This window comes from Oncorhynchus kisutch, linkage group LG15, assembly GCF_002021735.2.
Source record: "Oncorhynchus kisutch isolate 150728-3 linkage group LG15, Okis_V2, whole genome shotgun sequence".
In the NCBI taxonomy this organism is placed as follows: Eukaryota; Metazoa; Chordata; class Actinopteri; order Salmoniformes; family Salmonidae; genus Oncorhynchus; species Oncorhynchus kisutch.
In genome coordinates, this window is record NC_034188.2 from 72,516,606 (window position 1) to 72,543,089 (window position 26,484).

Sequence of the window (26,484 nt, forward strand, 5' to 3'; positions counted from 1 at the left end):
GCTATATACAGTAGCGAGGCTGTAACAGTAGCGAGGCTATATACAGTAGCGAGACTATAACAGTAGCGAGGCTATATACAGTAGCGAGGCTATAAAAGTAGTGAGGCTATAACAGTAGCGAGGCTATATACAGTAGCGAGGCTATATACGTAGCGAGGCTGTAACAGTAGCGAGGCTATATACAGTAGCGAGACTATAACAGTAGCGAGGCTATATACAGTAGCGAGGCTATAAAAGTAGCGAGGCTAAAAAGTAGCGAGGCTATATACAGTAGCGAGGCTATATACAGTAGAGAGGCTATATACAGTAGCGAGGCTATAAACAGTAGCGAGGCTATAACAGTAGCGAGGCTATAACAGTAGCGAGGCTATAAAAGTAGTGAGGCTATAACAGTAGCGAGGCTATATAACAGTAGCGAGGCTATAACAGTAGCGAGGCTGTAACAGTAGCGAGGCTATATACAGTAGCGAGACTATACAGTAGCGAGGCTATATACAGTAGCGAGGCTATAAAAGTAGCGAGGCTATAACAGTAGCGAGGCTATATACAGTAGCGAGGCTATATACAGTAGCGAGGCTATAACAGTTAGCGAGGCTATATACAGTAGCGAGGCTATAACAGTAGCGAGGCTATATACAGTAGCGAGGCTAATATACAGTAGCGAGGCTATATACAGTAGCGAGGCTATAAAAGTAGTGAGGCTAAAAAGTAGCGAGGCTATATACAGTAGCGAGGCTATAACAGTAGCGAGGCTATATACAGTAGCGAGGCTATAACAGTAGCGAGGCTATATACAGTAGCGAGGCTATAATGGTAGCGAGGCTATAACAGTAGCGAGGCTATAAAAGTAGTGAGGCTATAACAGTAGCGAGGCTATATACAGTAGCGAGGCTATAACAGTAGCGAGGCTATATACAGTAGCGAGGCTATAACAGTAGCGAGGCTATAAAAGTAGCGAGGCTATAAAAGTAGCGAGGCTATATACAGTAGCGAGGCTATATACAGTAGCGAGGCTATAAAAGTAGTGAGGCTAAAAAAGTAGCGAGGCTATATACAGTAGCGAGGCTATAACAGTAGCGAGGCTATATACAGTAGCGAGGCTATAAAAGTAGCGAGCTATAACAGTAGCGAGGCTATATACAGTAGCGAGGCTATAAAAGTAGCGAGGCTAAAAAAGTAGCGAGGCTATATACAGTAGCGAGGCTATAACAGTAGCGAGGCTATATACAGTAGCGAGGCTATAACAGTAGCGAGGCTATATACAGTAGCGAGGCTATAACAGTAGCGAGGCTATAACAGTAGCGAGGCTATAAAAGTAGTGAGGCTATAACAGTAGCGAGGCTATATACAGTAGCGAGGCTAATACAGTAGCGAGGCTATAACAGTAGCGAGGCTATATACAGTAGCGAGGCTATAACAGTAGCGAGGCTATATAAGTAGCGAGGCTATAAAAGTAGCGAGGCTATACAGTAGCGAGGCTATATACAGTAGCGAGGCTATAACAGTAGCGAGGCTATATACAGTAGCGAGGCTATATAACAGTAGCGAGGCTATATACAGTAGCGAGGCTATAACAGTAGCGAGGCTATATACAGTAGCGAGGCTATATACAGTAGCGAGGCCTATACAGTAGCGAGGCTATATACAGTAGCGAGGCTATAACAGTAGCGAGGCTATATACAGTAGCGAGGCTATAAAAGTAGCGAGGCTATAACAGTAGCGAGGCTATATACAGTAGCGAGGCTATATACAGTAGCGAGGCTATAACAGTAGCGAGGCTATAACAGTAGCGAGGCTATAACAGTAGCGAGGCTATAACAGTAGCGAGGCTATAAAAGTAGCGAGGCTAAAAAAGTAGCAGGCTATATACAGTAGCGAGGCTATATACAGTAGCGAGGCTATAAAGTAGCGAGGCTATAAACAGTAGCGAGGCTATAACAGTAGCGAGGCTATATACAGTAGCGAGGCTATAACAGTAGCGAGGCTATAAAGTAGCGAGGCTATAACAGTAGCGAGGCTATATACAGTAGCGAGGCTATATACAGTAGCGAGGCTATAACAGTAGCGAGGCTATATACAGTAGCGAGCGGCTATAACAGTAGCGAGGCTATATAACAGTAGCGAGGCTATAACAGTAGTGAGGCTATAAAAGTAGCGAGGCTATAACAGTAGCGAGGCTATATACAGTAGCGAGGCTATAACAGTAGCGAGGCTATAACAGTAGCGAGGCTATATACAGTAGCGAGGCTATAACAGTAGCGAGGCTATATACAGTAGCGAGAAAAATAGCGAGGCTATTAAAGTAGCGAGGCTATAACAGTAGCGAGGCTATATACAGTAGCGAGGCTATATACAGTAGCGAGGCTATAACAGTAGCGAGGCTATAACAGTAGCGAGGCTATAAACAGTAGCGAGGCTATATACAGTAGCGAGGCTATAACAGTAGCGAGGCTATAAAAGTAGTGAGGCTATAACAGTAGCGAGGCTATATACAGTAGCGAGGCTATATACAGTAGCGAGGCTTAAACAGTAGCGAGGCTATATACAGTAGCGAGACTATAACAGTAGCGAGGCTATATACAGTAGCGAGGCTATAAAAGTAGTGAGGCTATAACAGTAGCGAGGCTATATACAGTAGCGAGGCTATATACAGTAGCGAGGCTATAACAGTAGCGAGGCTATATACAGTAGCGAGGCTATAACAGTAGCGAGGCTATATACAGTAGCGAGGCTATAAAAGTAGCGAGGCTAAAAAGTAGCGAGGCTATATACAGTAGCGAGGCTATATACAGTAGCGAGGCTATAAAAGTAGTGAGGCTAAAAACAGTAGCGAGGCTATATACAGTAGCGAGGCTATAACAGTAGCGAGGCTATATACAGTAGCGAGGCTATAACAGTAGCGAGTCTATATACAGTAGCGAGGCTATAATGGTAGCGAGGCTATAACAGTAGCGAGGCTATATACAGTAGCGAGGCTATAACAGTAGCGAGGCTATATACAGTAGCGAGGCTATAACAGTAGCGAGGCTATAAAAGTAGCGAGGCTAAAAAGTAGCGAGGCTATATACAGTAGCGAGGCTATATACAGTAGCGAGGCTATAAAGTAGTGAGGCTAAAAAAGTAGCGAGGCTATATACAGTAGCAGGCTATAACAGTAGCGAGGCTATATACAGTAGCGAGGCTATAACAGTAGCGAGGCTATATACAGTAGCGAGGCTATATACAGTAGCGAGGCTATAAAAGTAGCGAGGCTAAAAAAGTAGCGAGGCTATATACAGTAGCGAGGCTATATACAGTAGCGAGGCTATAAAGTAGTGAGGCTAAAACAGTAGCGAGGCTATATACAGTAGCGAGGCTATAACAGTAGCGAGGCTATATACAGTAGCGAGGCTATATACAGTAGCGAGGCTATATACAGTAGCGAGGCTATATACAGTAGCGAGGCTACAATGGTAGCAGTAGCGAGGCTATATACAGTAGCGAGGCTATAAAAGTAGCGAGGCTATAAAAGTAGCGAGGCTATAACAGTAGCGAGGCTATAACAGTAGCGAGGCTATATACAGTAGCGAGGCTATATACAGTAGCGAGGCTATAACAGTAGCGAGGCTATATACAGTAGCGAGGCTATAACAGTAGCGAGGCTATATACAGTAGCGAGGCTATAACAGTAGCGAGGCTATAACAGTAGCGAGGCTATAAAAGTAGCGAGGCTATAACAGTAGCGAGGCTATATACAGTAGCGAGGCTATAACAGTAGCGAGGCTATATACAGTAGCGAGGCTATAACAGTAGCGAGGCTATAACAGTAGCGAGGCTAAAAAAGTAGCAGGCTATATACAGTAGCGAGGCTATATACAGTAGCGAGGCTATAACAGTAGCGAGGCTATAACAGTAGCGAGGCTATATACAGTAGCGAGGCTATAACAGTAGCGAGGCTATATACAGTAGCGAGGCTATAACAGTAGCGAGTCTATATACAGTAGCGAGGCTATATACAGTAGCGAGGCTATAAACAGTAGCGAGGCTAAAAAAGTAGCGAGGCTATATACAGTAGCGAGGCTATATACAGTAGAGAGGCTATAAAAGTAGCGAGGCTAAAAAGTAGCGAGGCTATATACAGTAGCAAGGCTATAACAGTAGCGAGGCTATATACAGTAGCGAGGCTATATACAGTAGCGAGGCTATAACAGTAGCGAGGCTATAAAAGTAGCGAGGCTATAAAGTAGCGAGGCTATAAAGTAGCGAGGCTATAACAGTAGCGAGGCTATAAAAGTAGTGAGGCTATACAGTAGCGAGGCTATACAGTAGCGAGGCTATATACAGTAGCGAGGCTATAACAGTAGCGAGGCTATAACAGTAGCGAGGCTATATACAGTAGCGAGGCTATAACAGTAGCGAGGCTATATACAGTAGCGAGGCTATAAAAGTAGCGAGGCTATAACAGTAGCGAGGCTATAACAGTAGCGAGGCTATAAAGTAGTGCGAGGCTATAACAGTAGCGAGGCTATATACAGTAGCGAGGCTATAACAGTAGCGAGGCTATAACAGTAGCGAGGCTATAAAAGTAGCGAGGCTATAACAGTAGCGAGGCTATAACAGTAGCGAGGCTATAAAAGTAGTGAGGCTATAACAGTAGCGAGGCTATATACAGTAGCGAGGCTATATACAGTAGCGAGGCTATAACAGTAGCGAGGCTATATACAGTAGCGAGGCTATAACAGTAGCGAGGCTATATACAGTAGCGAGGCTATAAAAGTAGTGAGGCTATAACAGTAGCGAGGCTATATACAGTAGCGAGGCTATATACAGTAGCGAGGCTGTAACAGTAGCGAGGCTATATACAGTAGCGAGACTATAACAGTAGCGAGGCTATATACAGTAGCGAGGCTATATACAGTAGCGAGGCTATATACAGTAGAAAGGCTATAAACAGTAGCAGGCATATAAAAAGTAGTAGATATATACAGCGAAGGCTATAAAAGTAGCGAGGCTATAACAGTAGCGAGGCTATATACAGTAGCGAGGCTATATACAGTAGCGAGGCTATAACAGTAGCGAGGCTATATACAGTAGCGAGGCTATAACAGTAGCGAGGCTATATACAGTAGCGAGGCTATAAAAGTAGTGAGGCTATAACAGTAGCGAGGCTATAACAGTAGCGAGGCTATATACAGTAGCGAGGCTATAACAGTAGCGAGGCTATATACAGTAGCGAGGCTATAACAGTAGCGAGGCTATATACAGTAGCGAGGCTATATAAGTAGCGAGGCTATAACAGTAGCGAGGCTATATACAGTAGCGAGGCTATAACAGTAGCGAGGCTATAAACAGTAGCGAGGCTATATACAGTAGCGAGGCTATAACAGTAGCGAGGCTATATACAGTAGCGAGGCTATAACAGTAGCGAGGCTATATACAGTAGCGAGGCTATAATACAGTAGCGAGGCTATAACAGTAGCGAGGCTATATACAGTAGCGAGGCTATATACAGTAGCGAGGCTATAACAGTAGCGAGGCTATATACAGTAGCGAGGCTATAACAGTAGCGAGGCTATATACAGTAGCGAGGCTATATACAGTAGCGAGGCTATAACAGTAGCGAGGCTATATACAGTAGCGAGGCTATAACAGTAGCGAGGCTATATACAGTAGCGAGGCTATAAAGTAGTGAGGCTAAAAAAGTAGCGAGGCTATATACAGTAGCGAGGCTATAACAGTAGCGAGGCTATATACAGTAGCGAGGCTATAACAGTAGCGAGGCTATATACAGTAGCGAGGCTATAATGGTAGCGAGGCTATAAACAGTAGCGAGGCTATAAAAGTAGTGAGGCTATAACAGTAGCGAGGCTATATACAGTAGTGAGGCTATATACAGTAGCGAGGCTATAACAGTAGCGAGGCTATATACAGTAGCGAGGCTATATACAGTAGCGAGGCTATAACAGTAGCGAGGCTATATACAGTAGCGAGGCTATAATGGTAGCGAGTAGCGAGGCTATATACAGTAGCGAGGCTATAATAAGTAGCGAGGCTATAAAAGTAGCGAGGCTAAAAAGTAGCAAGCTATATACAGTAGCGAGGCTATATACAGTAGCGAGGCTATAAAAGTAGCGAGGCTAAAAAAGTAGCGAGGCTATATACAGTAGCGAGGCTATAACAGTAGCGAGGCTATAACAGTAGCGAGGCTATATACAGTAGCGAGGCTATAACAGTAGCGAGGCTATAAACAGGCTATAACAGTAGCGAGGCTATAACAGTAGCGAGGCTATAAAAGTAGCGAGGCTAAAAAAGTAGCAAGGCTATATACAGTAGCGAGGCTATATACAGTAGAGAGGCTATAAAAGTAGTGAGGCTAAAAAAGTAGCGAGGCTATATACAGTAGCGAGGCTATAACAGTAGCGAGGCTATATACAGTAGCGAGGCTATAACAGTAGCGAGGCTATATACAGTAGCGAGGCTATATACAGTAGCGAGGCTATAAAAGTAGCGAGGCTAAAAAGTAGCGAGGCTATATACAGTAGCGAGGCTATATACAGTAGAGGCTATAACAGTAGTGAGGCTAAAAGTAGCGAGGCTATATACAGTAGCAAGGCTATAACAGTAGCGAGGCTATATACAGTAGCGAGGCTATATACAGTAGTGAGGCTATAACAGTAGCGAGGCTATATACAGTAGCGAGGCTATAACAGTAGCGAGGCTATAACAGTAGCGAGGCTATAAAGTAGAGAGGCTATACAGTAGCGGCTATAACAGTAGCGAGGCTATAACAGTAGCGAGGCTATAAAAGTAGTGAGGCTATAACAGTAGCGAGGCTATATACAGTAGCGAGGCTATATACAGTAGCGAGGCTATAACAGTAGCGAGGCTATAACAGTAGCGAGGCTATATACAGTAGCGAGGCTATAACAGTAGCGAGGCTATATACAGTAGCGAGGCTATAAAAGTAGCGAGGCTATAACAGTAGCGAGGCTATAACAGTAGCGAGGCTATAACAGTAGCGAGGCTATAACAGTAGCGAGGCTATATACAGTAGCGAGGCTATATACAGTAGCGAGGCTATATACAGTAGCGAGGCTATAAAGTAGCGAGGCTATAACAGTAGCGAGGCTATAACAGTAGCGAGGCTATAAAAGTAGTGAGGCTATAACAGTAGCGAGGCTATATACAGTAGCGAGGCTATATACAGTAGCGAGGCTATAACAGTAGCGAGGCTATATACAGTAGCGAGGCTATAACAGTAGCGAGGCTATATACAGTAGCGAGGCTATAAAAGTAGTGAGGCTATAACAGTAGCGAGGCTATATACAGTAGCGAGGCTATATACAGTAGCGAGGCTATAACAGTAGCGAGGCTATATACAGTAGCGAGACTATACAGTAGCGAGGCTATATACAGTAGCGAGGCTATAACAGTAGCGAGGCTATATACAGTAGCGAGGCTATAACAGTAGCGAGGCTATATACAGTAGCGAGGCTATATACAGTAGCGAGGCTATAACAGTAGCGAGGCTATATACAGTAGCGAGGCTATAACAGTAGCGAGGCTATAAACAGTAGCGAGGCTATAACAGTAGCGAGGCTATATACAGTAGCGAGGCTATATACAGTAGCGAGGCTATAACAGTAGCGAGGCTATATACAGTAGCGAGGCTATAACAGTAGCGAGGCTATATACAGTAGCGAGGCTATAAAAGTAGTGAGGCTATAACAGTAGCGAGGCTATATACAGTAGCGAGGCTATAACAGTAGCGAGGCTATAACAGTAGCGAGGCTATATACAGTAGCGAGGCTATAACAGTAGCGAGGCTATATACAGTAGCGAGGCTATAACAGTAGCGAGGCTAAAAAAGTAGCGAGGCTATAACAGTAGCGAGGCTATATACAGTAGCGAGGCTATAAAAGTAGTGAGGCTATAAAAGTAGCGAGGCTATATACAGTAGCGAGGCTATAACAGTAGCGAGGCTATATACAGTAGCGAGGCTAACAGTAGCGAGGCTATATACAGTAGCGAGGCTATAATGGTAGCGAGGCTATAACAGTAGCGAGGCTATAAAGTAGTGAGGCTATAACAGTAGCGAGGCTATATACAGTAGCGAGCTATAACAGTAGCGAGGCTATATACAGTAGCGAGGCTATAACAGTAGCGAGGCTATAAAAGTAGCGAGGCTAAAAAAGTAGCGAGGCTATATAACAGTAGCGAGGCTATAACAGTAGAGAGGCTATAAAAGTAGTGAGGCTAAAAAAGTAGCGAGGCTATATACAGTAGCGAGGCTATAACAGTAGCGAGGCTATATACAGTAGCGAGGCTATAACAGTAGCGAGGCTATATACAGTAGCGAGGCTATATACAGTAGGAGGCTATAAAAGTAGCGAGGCTAAAAAAGTAGCGAGGCTATATACAGTAGCGAGGCTATATACAGTAGCGAGGCTATAACAGTAGCGAGGCTAAAAAAGTAGCGAGGCTATATACAGTAGCAAGGCTATAACAGTAGCGAGGCTATATACAGTAGCGAGGCTATAAAAGTAGCGAGGCTATATACAGTAGCGAGGCTATATACAGGAGTGAGGCTACAATATAGCGAGTAGCGAGGCTATATACAGTAGCGAGGCTATAACAGTAGCGAGGCTATATAAAGTAGCGAGGCTATAAAAGTAGTGAGGCTATAACAGTAGCGAGGCTATATACAGTAGCGAGGCTATATACAGTAGCGAGGCTGTAACAGTAGCGAGGCTATATACAGTAGCGAGACTATAACAGTAGCGAGGCTATATACAGTAGCGAGGCTATAAAAGTAGCGAGGCTAAAAAAGTAGCAAGGCTATATACAGTAGCGAGGCTATATACAGTAGAGAGGCTATAAAAGTAGTGAGGCTAAAAAAGTAGCGAGGCTATATACAGTAGCAAGGCTATAACAGTAGCGAGGCTATATACAGTAGCGAGGCTATAACAGTAGCGATTCTATATACAGTAGCAAGGCTATAATGGTAGCGAGGCTATAACAGTAGCGAGGCTATAAAAGTAGTGAGGCTATAACAGTAGCGAGGCTATATACAGTAGCGAGGCTATATACAGTAGCGAGGCTGTAACAGTAGCGAGGCTATATACAGTAGCGAGACTATAACAGTAGCGAGGCTATATACAGTAGCGAGGCTATAAAAGTAGTGAGGCTATAACAGTAGCGTGGCTATATACAGTAGCGAGGCTATATACAGTAGCGAGGCTGTAACAGTAGCGAGGCTATATACAGTAGCGAGACTATAACAGTAGCGAGGCTATATACAGTAGCGAGGCTATAAAAGTAGCGAGGCTAAAAAAGTAGCAAGGCTATATACAGTAGCGAGGCTATATACAGTAGAGAGGCTATAAAAGTAGTGAGGCTAAAAAAGTAGCAAGGCTATATACAGTAGCGAGGCTGTAACAGTAGCGAGGCTATATACAGTAGCGAGACTATAACAGTAGCGAGGCTATATACAGTAGCGAGGCTATATACAGTAGCGAGTCTGTAACAGTAGCGAGGCTATATACAGTAGCGAGACTATAACAGTAGCGAGGATATATACAGTAGCGAGGCTATAAAAGTAGTGAGGCTATAACAGTAGCGAGGCTATATACAGTAGCGAGGCTATATACAGTAGCGAGGCTGTAACAGTAGCGAGGCTATATACAGTAGCGAGACTATAACAGTAGCGAGGCTATATACAGTAGCGAGGCTATAAAAGTAGTGAGGCTATAACAGTAGCGAGGCTATATACGGTAGAGAGGCTATAAAAGTAGTGAGGCTAAAAAAGTAGCGAGGCTATATACAGTAGCAAGGCTATAACAGTAGCGAGGCTATATACAGTAGCGAGGCTATAACAGTAGCGAGTCTATATACAGTAGCAAGGCTATAATGGTAGCGAGGCTATAACAGTAGCGAGGCTATATACAGTAGTGAGGCTATATACAGTAGCGAGGCTGTAACAGTAGCGAGGCTATATACAGTAGCGAGACTATAACAGTAGCGAGGCTATATACAGTAGCGAGGCTATATACAGTAGCGAGGCTGTAACAGTAGCGAGGCTATATACAGTAGCGAGACTATAACAGTAGCGAGGCTATATACAGTAGCGAGGCTATAAAAGTAGTGAGGCTATAACAGTAGCGAGGCTATATACAGTAGCGAGGCTATATACAGTAGCGAGGCTGTAACAGTAGCGAGGCTATATACAGTAGCGAGGCTATAAAAGTAGTGAGGCTATAACAGTAGCGAGGCTATATACGGTAGAGAGGCTATAAAAGTAGTGAGGCTAAAAAAGTAGCGAGGCTATATACAGTAGCAAGGCTATAACAGTAGCGAGGCTATATACAGTAGCGAGGCTATAACAGTAGCGAGTCTATATACAGTAGCAAGGCTATAATGGTAGCGAGGCTATAACAGTAGCGAGGCTATAAAAGTAGTGAGGCTATAACAGTAGCGAGGCTATATACAGTAGTGAGGCTATATACAGTAGCGAGGCTGTAACAGTAGCGAGGCTATATACAGTAGCGAGGCTATATACAGTAGCGAGGCTATAACAGTAGCGAGTCTATATACAGTAGCAAGGCTACAATGGTAGCGAGTAGCGAGGCTATATACAGTAGCGAGTCTATAAAAGTAGCGAGGCTATAAAAGTAGCGAGGCTAAAAAAGTAGCAAGGCTATATACAGTAGCGAGGCTATATACAGTAGAGAGGCTATAAAAGTAGTGAGGCTAAAAAGTAGCGAGGCTATATACAGTAGCAAGGCTATAACAGTAGCGAGGCTATATACAGTAGCGAGGCTATAACAGTAGCGAGTCTATATACAGTAGCAAGGCTATAATGGTAGCGAGGCTATAACAGTAGCGAGTCTATAAAAGTAGTGAGGCTATAAAAGTAGCGAGGCTAAAAAAGTAGCAAGGCTATATACAGTAGCGAGGCTATATACAGTAGAGAGGCTATAAAAGTAGTGAGGCTAAAAAAGTAGCGAGGCTATATACAGTAGCAAGGCTATAACAGTAGCGAGGCTATATACAGTAGCGAGGCTATAACAGTAGCGAGTCTATATACAGTAGCGAGGCTATATACAGTAGCGAGGCTATAAAAATAGCGAGGCTAAAAAAGTAGCAAGGCTATATACAGTAGCGAGGCTATATACAGTAGAGAGGCTATAAAAGTAGTGAGGCTAAAAAAGTAGCGAGGCTATATACAGTAGCAAGGCTATAACAGTAGCGAGGCTATATACAGTAGCGAGGCTATATACAGTAGTGAGGCTATAACAGTAGCGAGTCTATATACAGTAGCAAGGCTACAATGGTAGCGAGGCTATAACAGTAGCGAGGCTATAAAAGTAGAGAGGCTATAAAAGTAGCGAGGCTATAATGGTAGCGAGGCTATAACAATAGCGAGGCTATAAAAGTAGTGAGGCTATAACAGTAGCGAGGCTATATACAGTAGCGAGGCTATATACAGTAGCGAGGCTATAACAGTAGCGAGGCTGTAACAGTAGCGAGGCTATATACAGTAGCGAGACTATAACAGTAGCGAGGCTATATACAGTAGCGAGTCTATAAAAGTAGCGAGGCTATAATGGTAGCGAGGCTATAACAGTAGCGAGGCTATAAAAGTAGTGAGGCTATAACAGTAGCGAGGCTATATACAGTAGCGAGGCTATATACAGTAGCGAGGCTATATACAGTAGCGAGTCTATAAAAGTAGCGAGGCTATAATGGTAGCGAGGCTATAACAGTAGCGAGGCTATAAAAGTAGTGAGGCTATAACAGTAGCGAGGCTATATACAGTAGCGAGGCTATATACAGTAGCGAGGCTGTAACAGTAGCGAGGCTATATACAGTAGCGAGACTATAACAGTAGCGAGGCTATATACAGTAGCGAGGCTATAAAAGTTGTGAGGCTATAACAGTAGCGAGGCTATATACAGTAGCGAGGCTATATACAGTAGCGAGGCTGTAACAGTAGCGAGGCTATATACAGTAGCGAGACTATAACAGTAGCGAGGCTATATACAGTAGCGAGGCTGTAACAGTAGCGAGGCTATATACAGTAGCGAGACTATAACAGTAGCGAGGCTATATACAGTAGCGAGGCTATATACAGTAGCGAGTCTGTAACAGTAGCGAGGCTATATACAGTAGCGAGACTATAACAGTAGCGAGGATATATACAGTAGCGAGGCTATAAAAGTAGTGAGGCTATAACAGTAGCGAGGCTATATACAGTAGCGAGGCTATATACAGTAGCGAGGCTGTAACAGTAGCGAGGCTATATACAGTAGCGAGACTATAACAGTAGCGAGGCTATATACAGTAGCGAGGCTATAAAAGTAGTGAGGCTATAACAGTAGCGAGGCTATATACGGTAGAGAGGCTATAAAAGTAGTGAGGCTAAAAAAGTAGCGAGGCTATATACAGTAGCAAGGCTATAACAGTAGCGAGGCTATATACAGTAGCGAGGCTATAACAGTAGCGAGTCTATATACAGTAGCAAGGCTATAATGGTAGCGAGGCTATAACAGTAGCGAGGCTATATACAGTAGTGAGGCTATATACAGTAGCGAGGCTGTAACAGTAGCGAGGCTATATACAGTAGCGAGACTATAACAGTAGCGAGGCTATATACAGTAGCGAGGCTATATACAGTAGCGAGGCTGTAACAGTAGCGAGGCTATATACAGTAGCGAGACTATAACAGTAGCGAGGCTATATACAGTAGCGAGGCTATAAAAGTAGTGAGGCTATAACAGTAGCGAGGCTATATACAGTAGCGAGGCTATATACAGTAGCGAGGCTGTAACAGTAGCGAGGCTATATACAGTAGCGAGGCTATAAAAGTAGTGAGGCTATAACAGTAGCGAGGCTATATACGGTAGAGAGGCTATAAAAGTAGTGAGGCTAAAAAAGTAGCGAGGCTATATACAGTAGCAAGGCTATAACAGTAGCGAGGCTATATACAGTAGCGAGGCTATAACAGTAGCGAGTCTATATACAGTAGCAAGGCTATAATGGTAGCGAGGCTATAACAGTAGCGAGGCTATAAAAGTAGTGAGGCTATAACAGTAGCGAGGCTATATACAGTAGTGAGGCTATATACAGTAGCGAGGCTGTAACAGTAGCGAGGCTATATACAGTAGCGAGGCTATATACAGTAGCGAGACTGTAACAGTTACGAGGCTATATACAGTAGCGAGACTATAACAGTAGCGAGGCTATATACAGTAGCGAGGCTATATACAGTAGCGAGACTGTAACAGTTAAGAGGCTATATACAGTAGCGAGACTATAACAGTAGCGAGGCTATATACAGTAGCGAGGCTATAAAAGTAGTGAGGCTATAACAGTAGCGAGGCTATATACAGTAGCGAGGCTATATACAGTAGCGAGGCTGTAACAGTAGCGAGGCTATATACAGTAGCGAGACTATAACAGTAGCGAGGCTATATACAGTAGCGAGGCTATAAAAGTAGCGAGGCTAAAAAAGTAGCAAGGCTATATACAGTAGCGAGGCTATATACAGTAGAGAGGCTATAAAAGTAGTGAGGCTAAAAAAGTAGCGAGGCTATATACAGTAGCAAGGCTATAACAGTAGCGAGGCTATATACAGTAGCGAGGCTATAACAGTAGCGATTCTATATACAGTAGCAAGGCTATAATGGTAGCGAGGCTATAACAGTAGCGAGGCTATAAAGTAGTGAGGCTATAACAGTAGCGAGGCTATATACAGTAGCGAGGCTATATACAGTAGCGAGGCTGTAACAGTAGCGAGGCTATATACAGTAGCGAGACTATAACAGTAGCGAGGCTATATACAGTAGCGAGGCTATAAAAGTAGTGAGGCTATAACAGTAGCGTGGCTATATACAGTAGCGAGGCTATATACAGTAGCGAGGCTGTAACAGTAGCGAGGCTATATACAGTAGCGAGACTATAACAGTAGCGAGGCTATATACAGTAGCGAGGCTATAAAAGTAGCGAGGCTAAAAAAGTAGCAAGGCTATATACAGTAGCGAGGCTATATACAGTAGAGAGGCTATAAAAGTAGTGAGGCTAAAAAAGTAGCAAGGCTATAATGGTAGCGAGGCTATAACAGTAGCGAGGCTATAAAAGTAGTGAGGCTATAACAGTAGCGAGGCTATATACAGTAGCGAGGCTATATACAGTAGCGAGGCTATAAAAGTAGCGAGGCTATATACAGTAGGGAGGCTATATAACGTAGCAAGGCTATATACAGTAGCGAGGCTATAAAAGTAGCGAGGCTATAAAAGTAGCGAGGCTATATACAGTAGCGAGGCTATATACAGTAGCGAGGCTATATACAGTAGCGAGGCTATAACAGTAGCAAGGCTATATACAGTAGCGAGGCTATATACAGTAGCGAGGCTATATACAGTAGCGAGGCTATATACAGTAGAGAGGCTATAAAAGTAGCGAGGCTAAAAAGTAGCGAGGCTATATACAGTAGCAAGGCCATCCGGGGGTGTCCTCGGATGGGGCCACAGTGTCTCCTGACCCCTCCTGTCTCAGCCTCCAGTATTTATGCTGCAGTAGTTTATGTGTCGGGGGGCTGGGGTCAGTTTGTTATATCTGGAGTACTTCTCCTGTCCTATTCGGTGTCCTGTGTGAATCTAAGTGTGCGTTCTCTAATTCTCTCCTTCTCTCTTTCTTTCTCTCTCTCGGAGGACCTGAGCCCTAGGACCATGCCCCAGGACTACCTGACATGATGACTCCTTGCTGTCCCCAGTCCACCTGGCCATGCTGCTGTTCCAGTTTCAACTGACCTGAGCCCTAGGACCATGCCCCAGGACTACCTGACATGATGACTCCTTGCTGTCCCCAGTCTACCTGGCCATGCTGCTGCTCCAGTTTCAACTTCCACCTGACTGTGCTGCTGCTCTAGTTTCAACTGTTCTGCCTTATTATTATTCGACCATGCTGGTCATTTATGAACATTGAACATCTTGGCCATGTTCTGTTATAATCTCCACCCGGCACAGCCAGAAGAGGACTGGCCACCCCACATAGCCTGGTTCCTCTCTAGGTTTCTTCCTAGGTATTGGCCTTTCTAGGGAGTTTTTCCTAGCCACCGTGCTTCTACACCTGCATTGCTTGCTGTTTGGGGTTTTAGGCTGGGTTTCTGTACAGCACTTTGAGATATCAGCTGATGTACGAAGGGCTATATAAATAAATTTGATTTGATTTGATTTGATTATAACAGTAGCGAGGCTATAAAAGTAGCGAGACTATAACAGTAGCGAGGCTATATACAGTAGCGAGGCTATATACAGTAGCGAGACTGTAACAGTTAAGAGGCTATATACAGTAGCGAGACTATAACAGTAGCGAGGCTATATACAGTAGCGAGGCTATAAAAGTAGTGAGGCTATAACAGTAGCGAGGCTATATACAGTAGCGAGGCTATATACAGTAGCGAGGCTGTAACAGTAGCGAGGCTATATACAGTAGCGAGACTATAACAGTAGCGAGGCTATATACAGTAGCGAGGCTATAAAAGTAGCGAGGCTAAAAAAGTAGCAAGGCTATATACAGTAGCGAGGCTATATACAGTAGAGAGGCTATAAAAGTAGTGAGGCTAAAAAAGTAGCGAGGCTATATACAGTAGCAAGGCTATAACAGTAGCGAGGCTATATACAGTAGCGAGGCTATAACAGTAGCGATTCTATATACAGTAGCAAGGCTATAATGGTAGCGAGGCTATAACAGTAGCGAGGCTATAAAAGTAGTGAGGCTATAACAGTAGCGAGGCTATATACAGTAGCGAGGCTATATACAGTAGCGAGGCTGTAACAGTAGCGAGGCTATATACAGTAGCGAGACTATAACAGTAGCGAGGCTATATACAGTAGCGAGGCTATAAAAGTAGTGAGGCTATAACAGTAGCGTGGCTATATACAGTAGCGAGGCTATATACAGTAGCGAGGCTGTAACAGTAGCGAGGCTATATACAGTAGCGAGACTATAACAGTAGCGAGGCTATATACAGTAGCGAGGCTATAAAAGTAGCGAGGCTAAAAAAGTAGCAAGGCTATATACAGTAGCGAGGCTATATACAGTAGAGAGGCTATAAAAGTAGTGAGGCTAAAAAAGTAGCAAGGCTATAATGGTAGCGAGGCTATAACAGTAGCGAGGCTATAAAAGTAGTGAGGCTATAACAGTAGCGAGGCTATATACAGTAGCGAGGCTATATACAGTAGCGAGGCTATAAAAGTAGCGAGGCTATATACAGTAGGGAGGCTATATAACGTAGCAAGGCTATATACAGTAGCGAGGCTATAAAAGTAGCGAGGCTATAAAAGTAGCGAGGCTATATACAGTAGCGAGGCTATATACAGTAGCGAGGCTATATACAGTAGCGAGGCTATAACAGTAGCAAGGCTATATACAGTAGCGAGGCTATATACAGTAGCGAGGCTATATACAGTAGCGAGGCTATATACAGTAGAGAGGCTATAAAAGTAGCGAGGCTAAAAAAGTAGCGAGGCTATATACAGTAGCAAGGCCATCCGGGGGTGTCCTCGGATGGGGCCACAGTGTCTCCTGACCCCTCCTGTCTCAGCCTCCAGTATTTATGCTGCAGTAGTTTATGTGTCGGGGGGCTGGGGTCAGTTTGTTATATCTGGAGTACTTCTCCTGTCCTATTCGGTGTCCTGTGTGAATCTAAGTGTGCGTTCTCTAATTCTCTCCTTCTCTCTTTCTTTCTCTCTCTCGGAGGACCTGAGCCCTAGGACCATGCCCCAGGACTACCTGACATGATGACTCCTTGCTGTCCCCAGTCCACCTGGCCATGCTGCTGTTCCAGTTTCAACTGACCTGAGCCCTAGGACCATGCCCCAGGACTACCTGACATGATGACTCCTTGCTGTCCCCAGTCTACCTGGCCATGCTGCTGCTCCAGTTTCAACTTCCACCTGACTGTGCTGCTGCTCTAGTTTCAACTGTTCTGCCTTATTATTATTCGACCATGCTGGTCATTTATGAACATTGAACATCTTGGCCATGTTCTGTTATAATCTCCACCCGGCACAGCCAGAAGAGGACTGGCCACCCCACATAGCCTGGTTCCTCTCTAGGTTTCTTCCTAGGTATTGGCCTTTCTAGGGAGTTTTTCCTAGCCACCGTGCTTCTACACCTGCATTGCTTGCTGTTTGGGGTTTTAGGCTGGGTTTCTGTACAGCACTTTGAGATATCAGCTGATGTATGAAGGGCTATATAAATAAATTTGATTTGATTTGATTTGATTATAACAGTAGCGAGGCTATAAAAGTAGCGAGGCTATAAAAGTAGTGAGGCTACATAGAGATACCGGTTAGTCAGGCTGATTGAGGTAGTATGTACATGTAGATATGGTTAAAGTGACTATGCATATATGATAAACAGAGAGTAGCAGCAGCGTAAAAGAGAGGTTGGGGGGGGGGGGGCAGAATGTAAATCGTCCGGGTAGCCATTTGATTACCTGTTCAGGAGTCTTATGGCTTGGGGGTAAAAACTGTTGAAAAGCCTTTTTGTCCTAGAATTGGCACTCCGGAACCGCTTGCCATGTGGTAGTAGAGAGAACAGTCTATGACTGGGGTGGCTGGGGTTTTTGACAATTTTTGAAGCCTTCCTCTGACACTGCCTGGTGTAGAGGTCTTGGATGGCAGGCAGCTTAGCCCCAGTGATGTGCTGGGCCGTACGCACTACCCTCTGTAGTGCCTTGCGGTCGGAGGCCGAGCAATTGCCGTACCAGGCAGTTGCCGTACCAACCTGCTCCACTACAGCCCCGTCGATGAGAATGGGGGCGTGCTCGGTCCTCATTTTCCTGTAGTCCACAATCATCTCCTTAGTCTTGGTTACGTTGAGGGATAGGTTGTTATTCTGGCACCACCTGGCCAGGTCTCTGACCTCCTCCCTATAGGCTGTCTCGTCGTTGTTGGTGTTGTGTCATCTGCAAACATATTGATGGTGTTGGAGTTGTGCCTGGCCATGCAGTCATGGGTGAACAGGGAGTACAGGAGGGGACTGAGCACGCACCCCTGGGGCGCTCCAGTGTTGAGGATAAGCGTGGCAGATGTGTCGCTACCTACCCTCACCACCTGGGGGCAGCCCATCAGGAAGTCCAGGATCCAGTTGCAGAGGGAGGTGTTCAGTCCCAGGGTCCTTAGCTTAGTGATGAGCTTTGAGGGTACTATGGTGTTGAACGATGAGCTGTAGTCAATGAATAGCAATCTCACATAAGTGTTCCTTTTGTCCGGGTGGGAAAGGGCAATGTGGAGTGCAATAGAGATTGCATCATCTGTGGATCTGTTTGGGCGGTATGCAAATTGGAGTGGGTCTAGGGTTTCTGGGATAATGGTGTTGATGTGAGCCATTACCATTCTTTCAAAGCACTTCATGGCTATGGACGTGAGTGCTACAGGTCTGTAGTCATTTAGTCAGGTTGCCTCTGTGTTCTTGGGCACAGGGACTATGGTGGTCTGCTTGAAACATGTTGGTATTACAGACTCAATCAGGGACATGTTGAAAATGTCAGTGAAGACACCTGCCAGTTGGTCAGCACATGCCGGAGCACACGTCCTGGTAATCCGTCTGGCCCCGCAGCCTTGTGTATGTTGACCTGTTTAAAGGTCTTACTCACGTCGGCTACGGAGAGCGTGATCACACAGTCGTCCGGAACAGCTGATGCTCTCATGCATGCTTCAGTGTTGCTTGCCTCGAAGCGAGCATAGAAGTGATTTAGCTCGTCTGGTAGGTGCGTGTCACTGGGAAGCTCGCGGCTGTGCTTCCCTTTGTAGTCTGTAATAGTTTGCAAGCCCTGCAAGCCCTGCCACATAAGATGAGCGTTAGAGCCTGTGTAGTATGATTCAATCTTAGGACTGCATGGCATAGCAGGATTTCTTGTAAGCTTCCGGGTTAGTGTCCCGCACCTTGAAAGCGGCAGCTCTACCCTTTAGCTCAGTGCAAATGTTGCCTGTAATCCATGGCTTCTGTTTGGGGTATGTACGTACAGTCACTGTGGCGACGATGTCCTCAATGCACTTATTGATAAAGCCAGTGACTGACTCCTCAATGTCATCAGAAGAATTCCGGAACATGTTCCAGTCTGTGATAGCAAAACAGTCCTACAGATTAGCATCTGCTTCATCTGACCACTTTTTTATAGATCGAGTCACTGGTGCTTCTTGCTTTAATTTTTGCTTGAAAGCAGGAATCAGGAGGATAGAGTTGTGGTCGGATTTACCAAATGGAGGGTGAGGGAGAGCTTTGTACGCGTCTCTGTATGTGGAGTACAGGTGATCTAGAATTTTTTGCCCTCTGGTTGCACATTTAACATGTTGATAGAAATTTTCCCTGCTTTAAAGTCTCCGGCCACTAGGAGCGCCGCCTCTGGGTCAGTGGTTTCCTGTATGCTTATTTCCTTATACAGCTGACTGAGTGCGGTCTTAGTGCCAGCATCTGTCTTTTATGTGACTTTTTTTCAAATCCTTATTAGAGTTGCATCATGCAGCCTTGGAATGTATAAAAAAAAGTTTGTATCACAAGTAAAGTTGCATAAATAACTCCAATTGAAGCATATAGGAGGACCTGTGTCGTTATTAACCGCTCAATATCCTTTCTATCTTATTCAGCTTTGTTCAATTGTATTCTTCATACTATTAAATAATGCCACAGGATTCTAAGCAAATATTTTCTGCTAAATTAATTAGTGTATCCCACAGCCATATGGCATAGCCAGATCATGGCCTAACATAATGTCAGAGTATGCTATTCTGTTCTTCTGAAATAGACTATATTTTCATCATATCATGTTTCTTCAGACCTGTCGAAAATAATGGATTTATTGTGATGGTGTAGGCATCGTCCATCTCTCTCCACCCTCAGCCCCCCCGCCCAGAGTAAGACAAACAAGCCGTACATCACTCTGCCAGACAATAACAAAGCCTTCCCAGGACACAGCCTCAGCGCCAGGTACAACAGGGCACTGTGAAAGGAAGAGTTGCAACTGGGGGATTTAAGGTGGTGTGGACAAGTAGATGTGTTTACTCATGCAAAACTTCTACTAATGCTAACTGGTGAAGGATGAGCCAATAAACATGCAGGTAATTACTAGAACAAACTAGCAGAGACGAGAGTTCCAACACAACCAGCGTGTCAACGCCAGACTGTTCTGTACAAAGATGTGAGGAAGACAGGTTCATTTGGATTTTGTGTGTGTGTGTGCGTGCGCACGCACACTGAGGCTAAGTGATGTGTGCTCCAGCAGCATAGTGAAGCGTGCGAGTAGCAGCCTCTGGTAACTACTCTACCCAGACAGACAGCTCAGGTGACAACAGATTGGTAGTGAGGCTTCCTGTTTCAGCAGAAAAGGCTGCACTTATCTTCGCCGTAGTTCGAGGGTAGAGCAAAGTGGTTGAGGTGTGTGTGCGTGTGTGTTTGTGTGTGCGTGAGAGAGAGAGAGTGAAAGATAGGGAGTGATGCATATACAGAGTGTGTGCGTGCATGTGGAGAGAGGGGGTGCTTAGCAGCTTTCAAGCCCTTCTCTGATTTCTAAACTCATTTGGCTTGGGGTATTGACCTGCCTAAGCCTCTAGAGCAGGGTAGGTGGGGGCTAGTTTCCTAACACTGGCTACAGTAGAGACCAATGGCTTTCATTTCACTGGCCATCCTGACATAGATTTACTTAGAAAGCACAGAGAGAATCAGCACCCTGATGTGTTCTATTTCCCCTCAAAACATCATTACAGTAGTGAGAAGGAGAGGAGAGGAAGCTACATTAGACTAGTGACAAGGAGGGGAGAGGAAGCTACATTAGAGTAGTGTGAAAGAGAGGAGAGGAAGCTCCATTAGAGTAGTGAGAAGGAGAGGAAGCTACATTAGAGTAGTAAGAAGGAGAGGAGAGGAAGCTACATTAGAGTAGTGACAAGGAGAGGAGAGGAAGCTCCATTAATGTAGTGAGAAGGAGAGGAGAGGAAGCTCCATTAGAGTAGTGAGAAGGAGAGGAAGCTACATTAGAGTAGTAAGAAGGAGAGGAGAGGAAGCTACATTAGAGTAGTGACAAGGAGAGGAAAGGAAGCTCAATTAGAGTAGTGAGAAGGAGAGGAAGCGACATTAGAGTAGTAAGAAGGAGAGGAGAGGAAGCTACATTAGAGTAGTGACAAGGAGAGGAGAGGAATCTACATTAGAGTAGTAAGAAGGAGAGGAAACTACATTAGGGTAATGACAAGTAGAGGAGAGGCTCGCAATTTCGGTGAGGCTCACTTGTTCAGATATCGGAAAGTGGACTGGAGGCAGGGCATGAAAGGGATAACGAATCCAGTTGTTTGTGTCATCCATTTCGGGAAAGTACCTCTGTAATTGTGCACCCAACTCACTCAGGTGCTTCGCTATATCACATTTGACATTGTCCGTAAGCTTGAGTTCATTAGCACACCAAAATCATACAGTGATGGAAAGACTTGTATGTTGTCGTTGTTAATGCAGATAGAGAAGAGCTCCAACTTCTTAATCATAGCCTCAATTTTGTCCCACACATTGAATATAGTTGTGGAGTCCCTGTAATCCTAGATTCAGATAATTCATAAAAATTATGGTCAGTAATGAAAACTTTAAGCTTGTCTATCAAAAAAAAAAAGTGTCAATACTTTGCCCCTTGATAACCAGCACACTTATGCATGTTGTAAAAGCGTTACATGGTCGCTGCTCATATCATTGCATAGTGCAGAAAATACACGAGAGTTCAGGGGCCTTGCTTTATTAACAAAGTTAATCATTTTCACTGTAGTGTCCAAAACATATTTCAAACTGTCAGGCATTCCCTTGGCAGCAAGAGCCTCTCGGTGGATGCTGCAGTGTACCGGGAGCAACTGTGGTGTCGGGAGCAACTGCTTGCACGCGCGTTACCACTCCCTGTCATGGCTTTTGCTCCATCAGTAGAGATACCAACATGAGCAGAAGCTATGTTTGGCTACACACGGACCGTATGAATTCCCGCGAGAGAGTAACGGTTAATGTGATTGGATGTTAATTATTTGACTAGGCTACCTATATTTGACATTGTGTTGTTATTTCACTGAACACCAGATGGTTTCATTTTATTTTTGGCAGTGAAACGAGGCTACTCAGGAAAGAAAAAAAACTCACCCAAATGTATAGCCCCATTGGAAAATATAAATGGAAGGTTTGAAAATGTAAAGAAAATAAAATGTAAAAAATAAATAAATAATCAAATTAATCACATTTTTATTTGGCGTACCCCACAGCATTGCACATATCCCCCAGTTTGGGAATACCTGGGTTAGTGAGAAGGAGAGGAGAGAAGAGGAAGCTACATTAGGTTAGTGAGAAGCAGCCCAAGTGCCTGTACTCCTCTGTGGACGTTCTCACCGTTTGTGAGAATAAGCAGATGTACTGAGGTCCATGAAAACATTGTCTTTAAAAGCTGCACTCGGTCTGCCTGCCCTCCTCCTCTCTCCATGTTTCCCTCCTATCTTATCTCCCTCCTTCCATCCCAAGCTCCAACACTCCAGACCCCCATTGTGTAAAAATGAACCCCTTCTCCCCTCTTCCATGCTTTGGGGCTCTTTGGGCAAGCTCTCCTTTCACCTTCTCCTCCTCCCTCTTCTCCTCCTCTCGCAAGTCCTTCACCCCCTCCCAAAGGGAAATGAAAGGGGGATGATAGGAGGGCAGGGGCTCCCTGTGATGCTTCATTCTCCCCACCTTCACAAAGACCTTGTCCTCTCACATGAATAAGCAGCTCCCTTAACCCTCCAAATAACTTCCAAGTGTGTGTTGACCTCTGGCTGCATCTTGTAACCTTTGAACTTGCATCTGAAGGAACAGCTCAAATCAGGGCATTTGAAGAGATTGTATGTACTGAATGTGGTCAACGTGTGAATACCCAACCACATATAGATGCAATTGGTCAATGAATAGCCACCCTGCAGGTAGAGCATTGCAAGTAGTGAGGGCTCTGGCAATTCCCAGCGCTAATGGTTTGAGGGGAGAGGAGTGTAAGATGAACAGCCACCCTGCAGGTAGAGGACCAGCATTGTTGGAGAGGTTGGGGGTGTAAGATGAACAACCACCCTGCAGGTAGAGGACCAGCATTGTTGGAGGGGTTGGGGTGTAAGATGAACAACCACCCTGCAGGTAGAGGACCAGCATTGTTGGAGGGGTTGGGGGTGTAAGATGAACAACCACCCTGCAGGTAGAGGACCAGCATTGTTGGAGGGGTTGGGGTTGTAAGGTGAACAACCACCCTGCAGGTAAAGGACCAGCATTGTTGGTAGGGTTGGGGGTGTAAGATGAACAACCACCCTGCAGGTTGAGGACCAGCAAGGTTGGTGGGGTTGGGGGTGTAAGATGAACAACCACCCTGCAGGTTGAGGACCAGCATTGTTGGAGGGGTTGGGGGTTTAAGATGAACAACCACCCTGCAGGTTGAGGACCAGCAAGGTTGGTGGGGTTGGGGGTGTAAGATGAACAGCCACCCTGAGGGTAGAGGACTAGCATTGTTGGAGGGGTTGGGGGTTTAAGATGAACAACCACCCTGCAGGTGGAGGACCAGCACGGTTGGTGGGGTTGGGGGTGTAAGATGAACATCCACCCTGCAGGTAGAGGACCAGCACTGTTGTTGGGGTTGGGGGTGTAAGATGAACAGCCACCCTGAGGGTAGAGGACTAGCATTGTTGGAGGGGTTGGGGGTGTAAGATGAACAACCACCATGCAGGTAGAGGACCAGCATTGTTGGAGAGGTTGGGGTGTAAGATGAACAACCACCCTGCAGGTAGAGGACCAGCACGGTTGGAGGGGAGAGGAGTGTAAGATGAACAACCACCCTGCAGGTAGAGGACTAGCATTGTTGGAGGGGTTGGGGGGGTGTAAGATGAACAACCACCCTGCAGGTAAAGGACCAGCATTGTTGGAGGGGTTGGGGGTGTAAGATGAACAACCACCCTGCAGGTAGAGGACCAGCACGGTTGGAGGGGAGAGGAGTGTAAGATGAACAACCACCCTGCAGGTAGAGGACTAGCATTGTTGGAGGGGTTGGGGTGTAAGATGAACAACCACCCTGCAGGTAAAGGACCAGCATTGTTGAGGGGGTTGGGGGTGTAAAATGAACAACCACCCTGCAGGTAGAGGACTAGCATTGTTGGAGGGGTTGGGGGTGTAAGATGAACAACCACCCTGCAGGTAGAGGACCAGCACGGTTGGAGGGGAGAGGAGTGTAAGATGAACAACCACCCTGCAGGTAGAGGACTAGCATTGTTGGAGGGGTTGGGGGGGTGTAAGATGAACAACCACCCTGCAGGTAGAGGACCAGCATTGTTGGAGTGGTTGGGGGTGTAAGATGAACAACCACCCTGCAGGTAGAGGACCAGCACGGTTGGAGGGGAGAGGAGTGTAAGATGAACAGCCATAGACACAGTGGCATGTCTTTAGTAATGATTGAAAAAATTAAGTGGCCTAGACAGCTACCCTGGGGTATTCCTGATTCTACCTGGATTGTGTTGGAGAGGCTTTCAATAAAGAACACTCTCTGTGTGTTGTTAGACAGGTAACTCTTTATCCACATTATAGCAGGGGGTGTAAAGCCATAACACATGTTTTTCCAGCAGAAGACTATGATTGATAATATCAAAAGCCGCACGGAAGTCTAACAAAACATCCCCTACAATCTTTTTATTAGCAATTTCTGTCAGCCAGTCATTTGTGTAAGTGCTGTGCTTGTTGAATGTCCTTCCCTATAAGCGTGCTGGAAGTCTGTTATCAATTTGTTTACTGTAAAATAGCATTGTGTCTGGTCAAACACCATTTTTCCCAAAAGTTTACCAAGGGTTGGTAACAGGCCAATTGGTCGGCTATTTGAGCCAGTAAAGGGGGCTTTACAATTCTTAGGTCGCGGAATTACATTTGCTTTCTTCCAGGCCTGAGGGCACACAGTTTCTAGCAGGCTTAAATGTAAAATATGGCAAATATGAGTGCCAATATTGTCTGCTAATATCCTCAGTCATTTTCTATCCAAGTTGTCAGACCCCGGTGGCTTGTCATTGCTGATAGGCAACAATCATTATTCACCTATTCTACACTCAATTTACAGAATTCAAAATTACAATAATTGTCTTTCATAATTTGGTCAGATTTACTGGATATACAAGTGGGAGGCAGGTAGCCTAGTGGTTAGAGCATTGGACTAGTAACCGAAAGGTTGCAAGATTGAGTCCCTGCGATGAAAATCTGTAGTTCTGCCTCTGAACAAGGTAGTTAACCCACTGTTCCTAGGCCGTCATTGAAAATAATGTTACATTTTTGTTCAATGTTTGTTCTTAACTCGGGCTAGGGGGCAGTATTTGGAAATTTGGATGAATGAGGTGCCCAAAGTAAACTGTCTGTTACTCAGGCCCAGAAGCTAGGATATGCATATAATTGGTAGTATTGGATAGACACTCTAAAGTTCCCAAAACTGTTAAAATAATGTCTGTGAGTGGACAATCCATCCAGAAAATAAAAATTGAGCTCACCCTTGATTACTATGGCTGTCAATGCAAATATAATAGGAAGACCTCCCAGATTGCAGTTCCTAGGGCTTCCACTAGATGACAACAGCTTTAGAAAGAGTTTCGGGCATGTTTTTTGAAAAATGAGCTAGAATTTGTAGTTTTAGTAAGTGGCTCCCATTTTGGCTGTAGTGTTTGTTGCGCGTCCCGTTGAGTGCGCATACTTCGTTAATTATCTCCGGTAAATTTAAATTTGATTGTTTATTTACATATTAGGGTACCTGAGGATTGATTAGGAACGTTGTATGATATGTTTGGAAGAAGTTTATTGGTAACTTATGGGATTCATTTGTATGCATTTTGAACGAGGGAAACTGGTGGATTACTGAGTTTAGCGCGCCAATGAAACAGACTTTTTTGGGATATAAAGATGGACTTTATCGAACAAAAGGACCATTTGTTATGTAGCTGGGACCCTTGTGATTGCAACCAAATGAAGATATTCAAAGGTAAGTGATTTATTTTATGGACTTTCGTGATGCCTCTGCCTGGTTGGAAAATGTATGTAATGCTTTTGTGTGCGGGGCGCTGTCCTCAGATAATCGCATGGTGTGCTTTCGCCGTAAAGCGTTTTTTTTTTATTATAAGAAGAAATAAAAAATACTTGGATGTGTAGTGTCAGCGTGTGCTGCTGGCATGTCATGCCTAGGTTTTCTAATCTTGCCAATGAAATGTAGTTGGGAAAATCAGTCGGTTTTGTGATGAAAAGATGAACCACAAAACATTTCCTACGACTGCATTTCTGCGAGTGTCATACATTTTTTCAGACCACCATCAAGCCCCCCCTGCCTCCCCCATCAACCCCACGATGTGTCCTGGGACTGCACTGGTGGCAGGAAGTAGGATCCCTTCTGGCTTAATATGGCTCAAAAGTCAATGAAACAAACAACATCAACAAAACTAAGACACCATTTTGCTGTCC

The 26,484-nt window shown here is 44.9% G+C and overlaps 1 protein-coding gene across 1 annotated transcript in view; it reads right to left on the reverse strand.

The window, feature by feature from the left end:
- The window catches only part of LOC109905834 (serine/threonine-protein kinase NLK), a 163,772-nt gene that overhangs the window by 53,539 nt on the left and 83,749 nt on the right, over positions 1–26,484 (reverse strand). The window lies entirely within an intron of this gene.